The sequence below is a fragment of the Bubalus kerabau genome, chromosome 15, assembly GCF_029407905.1.
Source record: "Bubalus kerabau isolate K-KA32 ecotype Philippines breed swamp buffalo chromosome 15, PCC_UOA_SB_1v2, whole genome shotgun sequence".
Lineage (NCBI taxonomy): Eukaryota > Metazoa > Chordata > Mammalia > Artiodactyla > Bovidae > Bubalus > Bubalus kerabau.
Genome location: NC_073638.1, coordinates 68,413,340 through 68,431,079, shown reverse-complemented (window position 1 = coordinate 68,431,079; position 17,740 = coordinate 68,413,340). Strand labels below are relative to the sequence as shown.

Below are 17,740 nucleotides of genomic sequence, written 5' to 3'. Positions count from 1 at the left end.
CATCTATTTGCCATGAAGTGATGGAACCAGATGCCATGATCTTTGTTTTTTGACTGTTGACTTTTAAGCCAGCTTTTCACTTTCCTCTTTCACTTCATCCAGAGGCTCTTAAGTTCCTCTTTGCTTTCTACCATAAGGGTGGTGCCATCTGCATATCTGAAGTTTTGATATATCTCCAGGCAATCTTGATTCCAGCTTGTGCTTCATCCACCCTGGCAGTTTGCATTATATACTCTGAATAGAAGTTAAATAAGCAGGGTGACACAGCCTCAACATACTCCTTTCCCAAGTTGAAATCAGTCCATTGTTCCCCGTCTGGTTCTAACTGCTGCTCCTTGACCTGCATACAGATTTTGCAGGAGGCAGGTAAAGTGGTCTGGTATTCCCATCTCTTTAAGAAGTTTCCACAGTTTGATGTGATCCACACAGTCAAAAATCTTAGAAAGTCAATGAAGTAGAAGTAGATGTTTCTTCTGGAATTCTCTTGCTTTTCCTGTGATTCAATGGATGTTGGCAATTTGATTTCTGATTCTTCTGCTTTTTCTAAAGCCAGCTTGAACATCTGGAATATTTCAGTTCACATGCTATTGAAGCCTAGCTTGGAGAATTTTGAGCATTACTTTGGTTTCTATAGTAGAGCTACAGGTTTCTATAGTAGGGCTAATGGTGACCTCCACGAGGGCTTATGCTGCCTAGTACTCCCCAGGACTGCTGCTCTCAGTACCCCCGTTGCTGTGGCAGGCCACTGCTGACCCACACCTCTGCACAAGACCCTCAAACACTCACAGGTAGGTCTGACTCAGTCTCCTGTGGGGTCACTGCTTCTTTCCCCTGGGTCCTGGTGTGCACAAATTTTGTTTGTGTCCTCCAGGATTCCAGCCATGTAGAGAAACTTATTTACTGTAAATAAAAGTATATTGAAGCAAGCAACTGGCGAGAGTGTTCATCCTCCTGGATTATATTTTTAGGCACAGCCTACAATGAAAAGTGATTTTTCAGATAATTACTAACAGTATGAACAAGTGATTGTAGACCTCTTAATGTGACTCTCTTAAACACTGTCACTCAACAAATACATACCTTTGTCTGTCATCAAACAGCCTCATCTAAAGGAAAAAAATCCTCTACTCTTCCCTACCCCCATGCTTCCTCATTAACAGTGTAGTAGAAATATTTTCTTGTTAAGAGATATACAAACTTTAGGGTTCTTCAGCATACATCATCATTCTCCTTCTATTCCTCTATTTCTTTTTCTACTTGTTCCTCCCAGTTCCAGTAGCTCAATAACTATTATTTCTTCTACCACCTACAGGCCCCTAGAATGTATCCTTTCATCCCCATCACCACTGTCATGATACAAGTTTTCCTAGTATTGAACTGATGTGTATTCCCCAAATAGTCTCTCACTATAACCCAGTTCATCTCCTCCTACCCTGGAGCTAGAACAAACTTTTTTAATGACAAAATCAGTTTTGCCACCCTCACTCTTTAAAAGTCTTAAGGTCTATATAGTAGAAATCTGAAGACAACATAATATATAAAATTGACCATGATATAATCCTGACCTATTTTCCAAAGCTTATGTGTTTGTGAACTTCAAACATGTTAAAGATTTGCAGTTCTTCAAAATCACACTGTTTTTCTGCCTCCAGACATTTGCAAATCTGCTCTCTAAATATGGAATTCCAGTGCTTCTCTCAACTACTCTAGGCCTATATGGTAAACACCTTCCACATCAAATCTCATCTAAAACGTAAATCTGTTTCTAAATTTTCTTGTATCAGTCAGCTTAGGCTATGTATTCCATTAGTAACAAATGACCTCCAAGTCACTGAGGCTTATAACAAAACTTTATACATACACATATACATGTGTATATAATATTTTATTGAAGTATAGTTGATCTACAATGTTAATTTCTGCTGTACAGCAAAGTATTCAATTATACACACACACACACACACACACACACACACACACACACACACCCTCTTCTTTGCCATTATGATTTATTATGAAAGTGAATGTGTAGTTACTCAGCCTTGTCTGACTCTTTGCAACCCCATGGACTGCAGCCTGCCAGGCTCCTCTGTCCATGGAATTCTCCAGGCAAGAATACTGGAGTCGATTGCCGTTTCCTTCTCCAGGGATCTTCCCAACCCAGGGATTGAACCTGGGTCTCCCACATTGCAGGCAGATTCTTTACCATCTTAGCCACAAGGGAAGCCCTGATGTATCATAGGATACCAAATATAGTTCCCTGTGCTATACAGTAGGACCCTGTTGTTGATCCATTCCATATGTAATAGCTTACATTTGCTAACCAACTTACCACTCCATCCCTTCTCCAACCTCCTCCCCCTTGGCAACCAAGTCTGCTCTCTGTGAGTCTGTTTTGTAGGTAGGTTCATTTGTGTCATATTGTAGATACCACACACAAGTGATATCATATGGCATGTCTCTTTCCAACTTACTTCACTTAGTATGATAATCTCTGATTGTATATACATGTCTGAAAATGGCATTACTTGTTCTTTTCTGTGGCTGAGTTAGTGTTCCATTGTATACTACATCCTCTTTATCCATCCATCCTTCAGTGGACATTTAGGTTACCTGTTTCTATGTCTTGGCTACTGTGAATAGTACTGCTATGAACACAGGAGTACATGTATCTTTTTGAATTAGGAGTTTTGTTGGGACATATATCCAGGAGTGGGATTGCTAGATCATATGATAATTCTATTTTTAGTTTTCTAAAGAGCCTAAACAGTGTTTTCCACAGTAACAGCACCAATTTACATTCCCACTAACGGTGTAGGAGGGTTCCCTTTTCTCTACAACCTATCCAGCTTTTGTCATTTGTAGACTTTTTAACGATGGCCATTGTGACTGATGTGAGGTTCACTGTATTTTTGAATTGCATTTCTCTAATAATTAGCAATGCTGAGCATCTTTCTATGCCCTGGTTAGCCCTTTATTTTCTTTTTTAGAGAAATATCTATTTAGGTCTTCTACCTTTTTTAGATTTGGTTTTTGTTTTTTTTCTTGTTGAGTTGTATGAGCTGTTTGTTTATTTTGGAAATTAAGGTCTCGTTGGCTGCATCATTTACAAATACTTTCTCCCATTCTGTAGTTTGTCTTTTTTGTTTGTTTGTTTATGGTTTTCTTTGCTATGGAAAAGATTGCAAGTTCATTTAGGTCTCATCTTTTTTGTTGTTGGTTTTTTACTTCTATTGCCTTGGGAGACTGACCTAAAAAGATATTGGTACAATTTATGTCAGAGAATGCTTTGCCTATGATCTCTTCTAGGAGTTTTATGGTGTCAGGTCTTTGGTTTAAGTCTTTAAGCCATTTTGAGTTTATTTTTGTGTACTGTGAGAAGATGTGTTCTAATTTCATTGATTTACATGCAGCTGTCCAACTTTACTAGCACCACTTGCTGAAGAGAATGTCTTTTTCCATTATATACTCCTGTCTCCCTTGTCAAAGATAATTGACTGTAGGTGTGCGGGTTTATTTCTGAACTTTTTATTCTATTCCATTGATCCATATGTCTGTGTTTGTGCCAATACCATGCTGTTTTGATTACTGTAGCCTGGAAGGATTATCTGAAGTCTGGGAGGGTTATGCCTCCTGCTTTGTTTTTTTTTCTTCAGAATTGCTTTGAAAATTCTGGGTCTTTTATGAATCCATATAAATTTTAGGATGATTCTAGTTCTGTGAAAAGAATGTCATGGGTAATTTGATAGAGATTACATTAAATTTGTAGATTGCTTTCATAATAGGGTCATTTTGACACATTATTGACCAAGGGGATTTTTTTGCAGAAAGTAATGTCTGTGGTGGGTGATTTGTTATGTAAGTGAATATTGAAATATCTCTAGTTAATGTTTGGGTAACAAAAGACATATTAATACATCTCTGGTCAAAAGTTAATATTCTTCCAATCCAAGAACACAGGCTGTCTTTCCATTTCTTTGAATCATCTTCAGTTTCCTTCATTAATGAGTTGTTGGGGGCCGGCGTGAGGCACTCCGCCCATGGCAAAGGTCTTGAGGAAGGAGGCTCGACATACGCAAAGGTGGGATCGAGCTTCAGGAGTCTCCCTGGAAATCCTCGAGCATCTACCCCCATGACCAGAGCCTGCCTACCTTACTACTTTGTGCTCTCACCTACACCTCTGACTTTACGGGGGGCTGTCCCCCACCACCTCTTTTGGAGAAGGAGTTAACTTAGAGCTCCAGTTAATAATAATTCCTGGGTGTGATAGGAATGTTTCAACCTACAAACTCCTCTGAAGGTTCTCTAGCCTGCCTGACAGGCTTGTCCGGCCACATGTGATTGCTCACAGCCTCCCAACTGTGAGAGGCAAGGGATGCTTTAAACCTTCTAAAAACAGGTTCCTTAGAAAAGTTAGAAAATTATTAGTATAAGTATAATGGGCTGATTAGAAATTGTATTGGTGAAGGGTTTTTCATTTGTTGAGCCAATGTTTGTTGCTAAGTCTCCATATCCCCTGCCCTTAACACACATTAATGAATATATAGAAGAAATAAGTATTAACCTTTGATATAAATCACGTTAGACCTTAGGCTAAGTAAATTCTTTCCTTAACTAAAACCCACTACACCCTCACCCTATAGGAATGTAACTTTATTTGGGTGGCGTCTGTTTTAAGAATAATCACCCCTGGAGAAATAAGTGTCCTGGTTGACTGACCGCTGTCACAAGGAGAGGATCATAAATTGTCAGCAGGCCCCCTGGCCAGAAGATGATGTAACACCCCTAAGACCTCTGTATACATTTGTATGAAGCACCTGACTTTGATAAGTCAGGACTGCTGACCCCACGTGACTTTTGCATAACATCTCAGTGTATAAAAGTAGACCATGGAAAATAAAGAATTGGGATCAGTTCCTCAAAAGACTGGTCTCCCCATGTCTCTCTCTCACTCTGGCTGAGTCTCCATCTGGAGCGCGGAACCCACCATGCTTACTAATTATGTCTGGGCTTCTAAGATCCGACCGGGGAGGCCTCAGTGTCTCCTCTCCTTCGGGAGAATGGAAGGACGCCTGCGGCCTACGTAAGTGGTACAAGCTTCTTGTCTTGAAGTTTTATTGGTCCCCCGCGTAAACCAAGCTACTCAGCCTCTTTTCTCCACTGAATTTTCCTACTGAGCTATCCTCATTCTATTACTCTTTATATCCTTAATTAACGTTTAATTAAGCAGTTGTTCCCTGACCCTCGCCTACGCCGTCTCTCCTTCGAATACCCTGGATCAGCTGGGGCTGGACCCTGGCAATGAGTCATAGTTCTGGGCATGTCAGTCTTTCACCTTCTTGTAATAAAATATTCCCAAGTATTTCACTTTGAGGGTTGTGATTCTGAAAGGTATTTTTTACATACCCCTTTTCTGATATTTCATTGTTAGTATAAAGACATACAACTGATTTCATCATGATGATCTTTATTCTACCACCTTGTTGCATTTATCATCTCTAGCAGTTTTTGTGTAGAATCTTTAGAATTTTCGGCATGTAGAATCATGTCATCTGCTGCTGCTGCTAAGTCACTTCAGTCGTGTCCGACTCTGTGTGACCCCATAGATGGCAGCCCACCAGGCTTCACCGTCCCTGGGATTCTCCAGGCAAAAACACTGGAGTGGGTTGCCATTTCCTTCTCCAATGCATGAAAGTGAAAAGTGAACGTGAAGTCGCTCAGTCGTGTCTGACTCTTAGCGACCCCATGGACTGCAGCCTACCAGGCTCCTCTGTCCATGGGATTTTCCAGGCAAGAGTACTGGAGTGGGGTGCCATCACCTTCTCCGTGTCATCTGCATATAATGGCAATTTTACCTCTTCCCTTCCAATGTGGATACCTTTTATTTCTTGCTTGATTCCTAGGTCTTTCAATACTGTTTTGAATAGAAGAGTGGACATCCTTGTCTTTTTCCATATTTTAGTGGGAAGGCTTTCAGCCTTTAACCACTGAGTATTATATTGGCTGTGGGTTTGTTATGTTTCCTCCATACTCTGGTAAGAGTCTATATCATGAGTGAATGCTGAATTTTGGAGAAATTGCAGAAATGACTTTTCTGCATTTATAGAGATGATCGGTTAGTTTTTGTCTTTTCTTTTGTTATGTGGTATATCACATTTGTGTATGTTGAACCATTCTTGTGAACTTGGTTATGGAATATGTCTCATTTTTCATTTCTATTTTATTTATTTGGGTTCTCTCTCCTCTTTTTGGTAAGGCCAGAGGCTTATCAATCTTGTTTACCCTTTCAAAGAATAAACTCTTGCTTTTATTGCTCTTACTGATTTTTGTTGTTTGTTTTTTAATCTATCTTCTCTCTGGTACTTATTATTTCATTCCTTCTCCTTATTTTAGGTTTTGTTTGTTTTTCTTTTTCTAATTCTTTTAAGTTGTAGGTTAGGTTGTTTGAGATTTATCTTCTTTTTTTGAGGATGACAGTTATTGTTATGAACTTCCCTCTAAGCAGTGCTTTTGCTGACTCCCATATATTTTTGTACGGTTGTGTTTTCATTGTCATTTGTCTGAAGGTAATATTTAATTTCTTCTTTGATTTCATCCTTGACCTATTGTACTTTTAGTAGCATGTTGTTTAGTCTCCATGTAATAGTTTTTTTCTTTTTTTTTCCCCCCTGTGGTTTATGTCTAGTTTCATGCCATTGTCAAGAAAGATTATGTATGTGTGTGTGTGTGTGTATCTATATGTATATAATCATTCTATATGTTACAGAATTTACCTATCAGGTTTTCTCAAGGTTATGTATCATAGAATCCCCCTCATAGATAACACCTGATAAAAGCTCCTATAATATTTTCAAATGGAATACTGGCCCAAAACTAGTTTGTAAAAATATTTTTTTCTTTTCATTGAATTTCAAATTTTCATTTCTGTGCTCTTAAAGCATAATAACTCCACAAAGCCATTTTTGTGTCTAGGTACTTATTTCATTCTCTAGGTAACATTAGCAAGAGAGGGAGAGAGAAAATTTCTCTTCTCTATGTCTTTTTCTTCTCCCACCTCTCATCTGTACTCTTGTTGGTAGTCCTGGAAAGGAACTTTAACCTATTAGTACCATATTTTGTGTATTACACTTACTAAATGATTTTCTAAACTTCTTCTGTATGTCAGACATTTATTTTAGGTGCTAGGAATAACAGTTGGAAAAAAAAAAAACAAAACTACCTGATACCAAACTATAAAATCTAATAGAAGGGAGGCTGATTTTTTTTAATTAAAATATAAGGTTTTTTACATAGTTTACTGGTGAAGTACAATAAACACAATATGGAACGGGGATACAGTGATATGGCAAGAGAATTGCAGTTTTAAATATGTTAAGGAACTGCTTCACTGATATAAAGATATCAGTTAATGGGGGCTATTGCTTTAGTGTGGCTGAGATTAAAAAAAAAAAAGTGGTGGAGAAAACAAGGGAGATATTCTAATTGTGGATACTGGAAGTAGACCCATGGGGCTTGCTTTTAGCGTAAATTTAGTGTATTTAGATATTTCAAATACTACTTCAAAGATGCTGGCCTGAGTTAACTAGATGGCACTAGGATTTACTGAGACAGGTGGGGTATCAGAAGTGTAGTTTTGAACATGTTAAGTATGAGAGGGAAGGAAATGGAGCCATCAGTTCAGAATTTAATTTTCCAAGTCTAGAGTTTAATTTAGGTGGTTAAACTGAAAACATTGATTTCAGAAATTAAAGCAAACAGATGTTCTTTAAAGTGATAGACTGTATAAGATGGAGCACCAAGCACATAAAGTCATGATGAGGATCTGGACATGGAGGCTGAAAGCAGGGCCAATGAGGTGGGAGGACAGAGGGGATTAAAGCATCCCTGAAGGGGTTTCTGAAGGTGAAGAAGGTTGTGAAGAAGATTTGTCAAGGAGAAAGAAAGTGATCAACTGTGTCAAATACTGCTGATAGACCTGGGAACTGGTCATCAGAGTCAGTAACTGAGAATTCACTGACAATATTGGTAAGAGCTGTTTCAATGGAATAGCAGTGGCAAAAGCCAGATTTAAGTAAGTGCAAGAAAGAGAGGATAGGAGTTGAGAGACAATAATGATGTTTATCTCTGTGGTGTTTTGTTCTAAATGAGCACAGAGAAGTGGAGTGGTAGCTAGAATGCAATGTATAGGTAAGGTGCTTTTAGAATTTTTGTTTCAGGACTTATAAAAAGTATTTCACTAGCAGAAACCATAGCTTATGTAGAAACTATACTGTTTTCCAGTTGAAAGAGAAAATTGATCATACAAGGAACAACTTTATTATTGGATCTATGGCCTGGAATAGCTGAAAAAGGAAAAAAGTATTCAAGAGATTGTCTCTAGGAATACAGAGAGTCCACTTCTGGGAATGAGGGAAAGGTAAGAATTTGGGTTATAGATGCAGGGAGTACATAGGTGTGATACTGGGAGCAGAAAAATGTCCTTTTATGTATTTATTTTGGTAAAGTACAAATGCAAATCATAAGTTTAGAAGGAGGTGGATACAGAAAAATTTGGAGTTTTGAGGACAGGAGAAAGTGTAATTATCTAGTATAATAGAGGTCTGAGTGAAGCAGAGAAATGTAACAGAATTACGTGGCTATACCCTAAGGGACAATTTCTGGTCAGTGTCATAAATTTAGAAGGAAACCTGTCAGCACATTTTCTGAGTTTTTCCTTTGTAACAATTAGTTGCTTTATTGATGCAATGATCAGGTACATATAAGTAGGGATTTTCATTACAGTTTGAATTTTAAATATGATGAAAGGTGAAACAAATAATAATATGATGATGGTGGAGCATGGATATAAACTGGTTTAAAAATAAGAATGTTATGGAAGGAAAAGTGCAAAGTAGATAGCAATAATAAATTGTAAATCTGGGTTCAGCTAAAGGAATGTTGGAATTAGGGTTCTTGAAGGAGTGAAATGGGAAAGACATGGAAGTGTAATCTGAAATGTGTTGTTTAAAATTGAGACTAGGATTGTAGAGGAACTGAAGTGGTCAATGATAAGCCCACTTGACAGCCACAGAAATGAAGAGTTAAGGTGGGGGCAGCACCAGATAATCAGAAAAAAGAAAATTAAAGATCTAGTAAGTCATGGCATTGGAAGGATCATCTGCATGGGTATTGAAATCACCTGAATTAACACTGGAATAGTATTGGAGAGAATGACTGTAAACCTGAAACGAAAAATCTCTAAAGATTAAAGCTGAATAATGCAGAGGTCTAAAGGTGACTGCAGTGAGTTAAGGTAGTTGTTAGAAATCTAAGAACATAAGATTATGAGATTAAAAGTTAATGAAAACAGCAATGAAGACCCAAAGGACACATACTCTTAATTCCAGGAATAAGAGTTTTGCAGACTGATGGTCACATCTTAAAGAGAACTGCAAGGGAAACAGTATCCTTGGGAGAGAGAATCCCAGGAGAGAAAGGAGGAAACAGACAAGAGTTTGATGATACAAAGGATTTTTGTTATGAGGAATAACAGGAAATGTGTGGAACAATATGAAATTCTGGGGATGAGGGATAACATTGGTATTTTAGATTGATACAGACAGGGATGAAGGGTAGGATGGGATTTGTCCTATACATGAAGGCAGATGAAAGTGATGAGGCTATAAGTGCCAGAGGACAAAAAGGTGAGCCCATCCACAAATACACAGGATTTCTGGAGCTCTTAAAACCATAAGACACGAACTTTACATACTAGTACATGTATGTAATTAATTTATATCTCTGGGTTATCTGTAGGGCAACAGTTGATTGAGTTTTAGTGTTTTTCTTTTTTTTCTTTCATCTTTCAAAAAATATATTTCAACTTAAGAGTCTGGCACTAAGATTTTCATATCTGACTCCAGAATCTTTTTTCCTCTCATACTCATGTTTCCACTTATAAAAATGTATTTAATCATTTTACACCATGGCCACTTTTTAGAATACAAAAGACAACAATAACTGGCTAGTAGCTACAAAAAAATTTTTCTTTGTAAAAAAAAAAATTTTTTTTTTTTAATCAGTGGAGTATGCTGGCTTAAAGTGCATGCCTGGAATAAAGACAGGCCTGATTTGAATCCAGGCTGGGACATACACCATCTCTGTAACCTTGGATGATTTTCCTTCAGTTCTCTAATCTGTAAAATGGGGACAAAGAGAATGCTGAATGAGCCAATGATTATAAAGCACAGAGACTGTGCTTGGTATGTATTAAACATAATAATTATCTCATAATAAATCAGTTTAGTTCAGTCGCTCAGTCGTGTCTGATGCTTTGTGACCCCATGGACTGCACCACGCCAGGCTTCCCTGTCCATCACCAATTCCTGGAGCTTACTCAAACTCATGTCCATCACGTCAGTGATGCCATCCAACCACCTCATCCTCTGTCATCCCCTTCTGCCTTCAATCTTTCCCAGCATCAGGGTTTTTTCCAAAGGGTTAGTTCTTCTCATCAGGAGGCCAAAGTATTGGAGTTTAAGCATCAGTCCTTCCAAAGAATATTCAGGACTGATTTCATTTAGGATGGACTGGTTGGATCTCCTTGCAGTCCAAGGGACTCTCAAGAGTCTTCTCCAACACCACAGTTCAAAAGCATCAATTCTTTGGCGCTCAGCTTTCTTTATCGTCCAGCTCTTGCATCCATACATGACTACTAGAAAAATCATAGCTTTGACTAGACGGACCTTTGTTGGCAAAGTAATGTCTCTGCTTTTTAATATGCTGTCTAGGTTGGTCATAGCTTTTCTTCCAAGAAGCCAAGCATCTTTTAATTTCATGGCTTAGAATATATAAGTGTATATATATATATACACACTACATATATATGTATTTGTATAAGTACAGCTGAATTTTAGTGTTCTTTTTACCATGATTATTAATTGTATAGTATTTTGAATGGTGATAAACCTAAAATCAAATTTTCTTTGAAAACTGCTGCTGCTGCTAATTCATTTCAGTCATGTCTAACTCTGTGCAACCCCATAGACGGCAGCCCACCAGGTTCCCCATCCCTGGGATTCTCCAGGCAAGAGCACTGGAGTGGGTTGCCATTTCCTCCTCCAATGCATGAAAGTGAAAAGTGAAAGTGAAGTCACTCAGTCATGTCCAACTCTCAGTGACCCCATGGACTGCAGCCCACCAGGCTCCCCCATCCATGGGACTCTCCATGCAAGAGTACTGGAGTGGGGTGCCATTGCCTTCTCCGCCTTAAAAACTAAAAGTTGTCAAACATTGCCATTAATTTAGTATACCTGTATGAAGTGTATATTTTCCAAACTTTCAAGAGTATAACTCACCACAAGATCAAGAGTTTTGTTCTATTTGTGTATTGTGACACAATTTTGTGAACAAAATTAAAATTTAGTCTTTAGAACAGTGACCTTACCTTAGTAGGCATAAAAAATATATTTAAAACTTAATTCAAATGTATTTTTTCAATATCATAAACTTTATCTAGAAAACAGCATTTTGGTTGAATTTCTGAGCACAAATGTAAAATAGAGTGACTTGGGAAATAAAAGAAAAGGAAGAGAAATTCTACCCATCAAATGAAAAAACTTCCTAGTGTTTATAGGCACCTTTTCTGTAAAATACATTTAAAGTAACAAAAAAGCACAGTTTTAACTTGCACATTTCCTCTTTTAGAGTTTTAAAGCTCTCTTAAATTCTCTTAACTTCCAGTCACATTGCCAATTTGGTAGCTGCCTACACTACTGTTCCTTTAGACATGCTGCTGTCACAAGATATATTTTATTAAATGCCACCAAGGTTTGGTGTTCTGTGAAATGATGATAATTAGCTGGGTTTCAAAGACAGGTAGAAACCTTCCACATGAAAATGATCCTCACCTCATTGAATATGCTTTTTAATTAATGTTCCATTAACTGGCTGACAATAAGTCCCAGGCTAATGAACAGACCTGAATGTAATTCAGCATTTACTAAGTGGCCTGCATCCCTATTACATCTCCAGCCCATCTCCCTTCCACATAGGTGAGGGTAGGAATGGGAGAGGGAAAAAGAACAGAAAGCCAGTTACCTCCATCATCCACCTCTCATTTCCCTCGAACAGTACTTGCTTTAATTAACAGAGTTAAAGTCATGCAGTCAAAGTCAGCTTATTGGATTTTTAAAGCACAGCATCCAGAGACGGATTGTTCATTATAATAGCACTTATTAAACTCTCTTAACTACTTCACTTTTGGTAGCAAAGACTCAGCAGAAGACTAAATCAGGCGAAGCCCCAGTGAGCCAGGGAGAGCTCTTCACATCGGATGGAAAATCAGGTCAGGAAATGAACCTGATAAGACTTTGCCTGTAAATTTCTATTAAGATACTTCAGTTTTTTGATTATGTTGTTTTAAAGCAGAAAGTCTCATTTTTCACTTAACTTATTCAGATTTGTCTGGGAATAATTATTGTAACCTGTAGTATAGATAACAAAGGATCCTATGTCTAAAGACTGCACTGTTATCAAATATTTTAATAGAATTAAAGTTTATTCAAGAATATCGAGCCAGTTGCATTGTTTTTCCTCAAATACATGTTTTCTATTCTGGTACTGACCTTCATTTTCTGATTCTTCATTCTCTGTTTTTCCTTTGGGGGAAGGACTACTCAAAGTTTCAAATATACTTACAGGTAGTTATAAAGTTCCACATCATTTTGCCTATCATACGTTGGTAATATGATTGCACTACTAATCATGGAATTCAAAATCATACTTTCTGAAATTTTTTCTAGAGTTTGGAACATACTCTATTTTTTAAATATTGCTAGGAAAACTGACCTACCATTTGATTAGATGAATTTTGGCAGTTTTCACTAATGAGGATCTGAATATAAGAAGATGTAGAATAGTATATCTACTATTATTTTAAGTGTCTTCAGAAACAATAAATGAAGTTTTCATTTATTCATTTTCACAAACTAAGTCATTGATTGCACTCTTGAGAATATGCCTTTATATTTATGATGGATCTTGTTTCTGAAAAACCTTTAAATTATGAAAGAAGAGTTTACATAAACTTCGTCTGTTTAAAAGAAAAATATGCATGCGAAATACCTCAAATGATGTTAGAAGACAAAACAAATCAGACAAAAGTTCCAATCTCATGTTTACCTGGATAACCCAATGTTCTGTTCCATACCCATTTCTTCATAAGTCAACCCATATTCACTGGATTTAGTCATGAGCCATTTTTATGTCCTTTCTATTTAAATGTTAAGAATAAGCTGAGTAGAAGAAAGCTCTGGAATCATGTGAAATGGAGAGGGTGTTTGTAAGACCTGCCTGCAGAAGTTGGGAAGCTTAGGTCAGAATTAGCATACACATGTGACTGACTAGAGCAAAAACATCAACTGGAGAGAATGTTTTTAGATACATTTGTACGCTGACAACTGCCAATGTTTTGTCTCTAGACCAGGTTTCTCTACTAAGGCTCTTGCATATCCAACAATCTGCTGGATGTGTCCATTTCTGTGTCCCACAAACATTTTATCTCAACATGTCCAGAAGTAAACTATGAACTGCAGCCCCCTAAAAGCAACATTTCTCTTCTAATTTCTCCCACTTCAATAATGATACTAAATCTATTCCGTTGCTCCAAAAAGAAGATTGAGATATTTACAGCTCCTAGGTGTCTTACTGCTGACATTCATATGAAACTTTTATAAAATTTGATAGAAAATGTATCTCAAATCGAGACAGTTCTGTCCGCTGCCACCACTTTAGCCTAAGCCGTCGTCATCTCTAGTCTGGACTACTGCTCCAAATCCAGATAGTAGAAACTAGGTGAAATAAGAATTGCAGCTGTTTGTTGCAAGCCACCCTCTTCTCCAAATACAAAAGTAGATAAATGATTAATAAAATACAAAAATAACGTAAAAGATACTGTTGTTCAGTCACTAAGTCACATCCAACTCTCACAATCCCATGGACTGCAGCCCACCAGGCTCCTCTGTCCACGGGATTTCCCAGGCAAGAATACTGGATTGGGTTGCCATTTCATTCCCAAGGGATCTTCTCCAAGCCAGGGATCAAACCTCCATCCCCTGCTTTGGTGGGCAGATTCTTTACCAGCTGAGCCACAAGGGAAGCCCAAGAATATTGGAGTGGGTAGCCTATCTCTTCTCCAGGGGATATTCCTGACCCAGGAATCAAACTGGGGTCTCCTGTTTTGCAGGAGGATTCTTTACCAACTGAGCTATAAGGGAAGTCGGTAACAAATATAGATGGGGGCAAAAATTATGCAAAAAAATGTGTATGCATCAAAAGGCAAAAGAAACATCAAGTGTGAGCGAAGCTTAAGCCATGTACATACTGGCCTCTGCATTCAGAATCAGGTGGAGGAAACTGGTGGAGGAGTTCAGTCCATGGGACAACAGAAACTACATAATCCATGTGAGACTGTCAGCAAAGGTAAGCTCAGCGTTTGAAACCAGGGGCAGTAGCAGGACTCTCACTCACATTGGAGCCACAGAGGCTGAAGCACACCCACCTTCCAGACCTACAGATGGCTTAGAGTGGCATGGGATTCCTAGAGCAGCCACTAGAAATACGAATCCAAAGCAAAGCTAGAAATAGGAAAAGAACAAGTAGGATAAATAAGAAGTCAGAAGGTACATTAAATGAAAATGGACTTAATGCTATAGTTAAAAAACAAAGTATATAAGAATGAATTTTTTAAAATATGTGAACTACTTTCTGTCAATATATCTAGGAATACAAGTGAAGTTCCCCATGTGAATCTGATAAAGATTTCCAAACAACTATAGCAGACATCACATTTAATGGTAAAATACTACCTTTCTCCAGACATTAGTAACAGACAAGTGTATTTGCAATCCACATTCCAACATTAATTTCAGCTATAGCAGCAATATAAGAGAACAAAACAAAATAAAAGGCATAAGGATTGGAAAGAAAGACTTGAAACTTCTACCAGTACAGACGACATGAATGCATACATAGAAAAATAAAATAAAAGCAAAATATCTAGAGAAAACCTATTGGAACCAGCAAATTAATTTAGCAAGCTTACTGAATATAAGGTCAATATGCAAATATGTATTTTGTTACCATATACTAGCTGTAAGTAATTAGATCAGTCTAAATTATGAGACAACTGAAATATCACAGGTAGTATCAAATTCCTAGGAAAATATTAATTAAAAGACTAAATATTTTAAGGATGCCAGTTTCCCTGAATTGATTAATAGAATCAAAGCAATTTTAATTATGGCCAGGCTTTATGTAGAAATTGTTAAGCTGATTCTAAAACTTATGAGAAAATGCAAAGGCCCATAAATAGTCACAGTAATACTGAAGTAAAGAACAAATTTGGAGAACAAACATAACCAGATAACAATACATATTATTATAAATTAAAAAATTAAAGTAGTGAAATATTGATGCAAAAATAGACAAATGAAGTAAATTAGAGATCTCAGAAACAGACCTAATTATCTATAAATCTTAAAGATTATGTACCTATAATGGAATATTCACTGATGGAAATATATGAACAAGTAACATAAGATATTGATCAAAAGAAGCAATACATAAAAATATATCAAGTATGACACTTTACATAATGTATAACAAAAGTTTTTTTTTTAATTATGTAGGGGTACATAAAAAGATTTTAAATATACACTTTTCAAAAACAGGATATAATTAGTACAACAGCCAGTGGTTACCTCTATAAAGATAGAGGGTTGTGATAAGAAGTATATTGTCTTGAAAAGGACATAAAAGTTATTGAAGGGAAAGATAACCTTCTCTGCTTTAAAACTAATTTTTCTATTAACAGTAAAATGGCAATGGGACAAAGTATTGAGATGCTTATAACTGAAAATAATTTATTTCCAAAGTATAAAATACTTCCATGAATCCATTACAAAAATATAGACAATCCAGTTAAAAGTCAAAGGACTTGAACAGGAATTGAATTAAATAGGATTTGCAGATGGCTTTAAACTACAGGAAAAGTGGCTCAGTGTCATTAGTCAGTGAAAGGAAATTATATCCAGAACGAGCTTAATACACATATGGAACAGTTTGACTAAAATAAAAACTCTGTCCATATTAAGTGTTGGTAAGAATGTAGGTCAACTGGAATTCTCTACATTCCAGATGGGCATGTAAACTGAAACTACTGCTTCGGAATAAGACTATCATTTTCCACTAACATTGAACATAAACCTTATGATTGAGCAGTTCCAATGCTCAATGTACACACTTCAGACATGTGACATATATACCAAAAACCATGTAGACTAATATTCATACTACTATTAATTGTAATAGCATCAGACAAGAAACAATGTTAATCTCTTTTAAGTAACAAACAGTAAATTACAAATATAGAACATGATACAGCAAGAACAATGAATCAGCTATAGCTACATGCAACATCAAAGATGAATCTTATAAAAGTAATGATTAATAAAAGAAAACATTTAAGCATACATATCAACATTCAGGAATATAAAATTTTAAAGGGCAAAATCTCATTATAGTATTTAAAGATAAATTCTTCAGTTCAGTTCAGTTCAGTCGCTCAGTCGTGTCTGACTCTTTGCGACCCTATGAATCGCAGCACGCCAGGCCTCCCTGTCCATCACCATCTCCCGGAGTTCACTCAGACTCACGTCTATCAAGTCGGTGATGCCATCCAGCCATTTCATCCTCTGTCGTTCCCTTCTCCTCCTTCCCCCAAACCCTCCCAGCATCAGAGTCTTTTCCAGTGAGTCAACTCTTCGAATGAGGTGGCCAAAGTTATTGGAGTTTCAGCTTTAGCATCAGTCCTTCCAATGAACAGCCAGGACTGATCTCCTTTAGAATGGACTGGTTGGATCTCCTTTAGAATGGACTGGTTGGATCTCCTTGCAGTCCAAGGGACTCTCAAGAGTCTTCTCCAACACCACAGTTCAAAAGCATCAATTCTTCGGCGCTCAGCCTTCTTCCCAGTCCAACTCTCACATCCATACATGACCACAGGAAAAACCATAGCCTTGACTAGACGAAACTTTGTTGGCAAAGTAATGTCTCTGCTTTTGAATATGCTATCTAGGTTGGTCATAACTTTCCTTCCAAGGAGTAAGTGTCTTTAAATTTCATGGCTGCAATCACCACCTGCAGTGATTTTAGAGCCCCCAAAAATAAAGTCTGATACTGTTTCCACTGTTTCCCCATCTATTTCCCATCAAGTGATGGGATTGGATGCCATGATCTTAGTTTTCTGAATGTTGAGCTTTAAGCCAACTTTTTCACTCTATTCTTTCACTTTTATCAAGAGGCTTTTTAGTTCCTCTTCACTTTCTGCCATATGGTGGTGTCATCTGCATATCTGAGGTTATTGATATTCTCCTGGCGATCTTGATTCAAGCTTGTGCTTCTTCCAGCCCAGCGTTTCTCATGATGTACTCTACATCTAAGTTGAATAAGCAGGGTGACAATATACAGCCTTGACGTACTCCTCTTCCTATTTGGAACCAGTCTGTTGTTCCATGTCCAGTTCTAACTGTTGCTTCCTGACCTGCATATAGGTTTCTCAGGAGGCAGGTCAGGTGGTTTGGTATTCCCATCTCTTTCAGAATTTTCCACAGTTTATTGTGATCCACACAGTCAAAGGCTTTGGCATAGTCAATAGAGCAGAAATAGATGTTTTTCTGGAACTCTCTTGCTTTTTCCATGA

The 17,740-nt window shown here is 37.4% G+C and overlaps 2 long non-coding RNA genes across 8 annotated transcripts in view; one reads left to right on the top strand and one right to left on the bottom strand.

Moving 5' to 3' along the window:
• Positions 1-12,486, top strand: part of LOC129629327 (uncharacterized) — a 49,217-nt gene extending 36,731 nt beyond the window's left edge. Inside the window, exon 4 of the long non-coding RNA XR_008703164.1 lies at positions 12,248-12,486. This is a non-coding gene — a long non-coding RNA (uncharacterized LOC129629327). The remainder of the gene's footprint in view (positions 1-12,247) is intronic.
• Positions 1-17,740, bottom strand: part of LOC129629325 (uncharacterized) — a 104,636-nt gene that overhangs the window by 15,895 nt on the left and 71,001 nt on the right. For 3 of the 7 annotated variants that reach the window (XR_008703161.1, XR_008703154.1, XR_008703158.1), the window contains one exon: positions 14,509-14,615. The exons of 2 other annotated variants lie outside the window; for them this stretch is intronic. This is a non-coding gene — a long non-coding RNA (uncharacterized LOC129629325). The remainder of the gene's footprint in view (positions 1-14,508; positions 14,616-17,740) is intronic. 2 more of the 7 variants (XR_008703155.1, XR_008703159.1) reach the window with 1 other exon arrangement.